The sequence below is a fragment of the Cebus imitator genome, unplaced genomic scaffold (assembly GCF_001604975.1).
Source record: "Cebus imitator isolate Cc_AM_T3 unplaced genomic scaffold, Cebus_imitator-1.0 Scaffold199, whole genome shotgun sequence".
Classification (NCBI taxonomy): Eukaryota; Metazoa; Chordata; class Mammalia; order Primates; family Cebidae; genus Cebus; species Cebus imitator.
The window spans coordinates 4667451-4668219 of NW_016107514.1; positions in this window are offsets into that span (position 1 = coordinate 4667451).

Genomic DNA, 769 nt, shown 5'->3' on the forward strand with positions numbered 1-769 from the left:
TTCTGTACATTTACTAAAAGTTTTTGAATTATACACTTAAGACAGGTGAATTTTATGGTATGTAAAGCATACCATAATAAAGTGGTTAAAAGTGTGTTATATGGGAGAATAATGAACATTTGAATAAAAACAAATACATAAGTCGCAAAATAATATAACAAAAACCCTTGAACCTACCACTCAACTTTAAGAAATAGAAACTATTAAAAAACATATCATGTAGGTTGTCTGAAAATAAAATGCATTTTAAACTAAAAAACAAATCTAAAAAATAAAAAAAGAAATAAATCTTTCCTATGTTAGTGAAGATCACTGTCTGCTCCTTCCTTTACCTCTCCCCTCCATAAGCATTATCTTGAATTGTATTTATCATTCCTTTGTTTCCTTTAGAATTTACCACATATACATATATGGATGATGCATAATAACATACTATTTACTTTTGCTTGTTTGAGTCTTATAAAAATGGTATCGAACTGTATGTATCTTTCAGCAACTAGCTTTTCTGACAATACCATGATTTATTTATCCATTCTCAACTAAGTGGATATTTGTGTTGTTTCTAGTTCTTTGCTATTACCATCAGTGCTATTATGAATGTTCTTGATCATCTCTCCTGGTGCATGTTGAAGAGTTTCTTTAGCACAGTGCTTCTCAGACATGAATGAGCATTCACAGCAACTGGGGATTTTGTTAAAATGCAGATTCTAATTCAGTAAATCTGGGTAGACCTGACATTCTGCATTTCTTTGTCTTTTTTTTTTTTTTT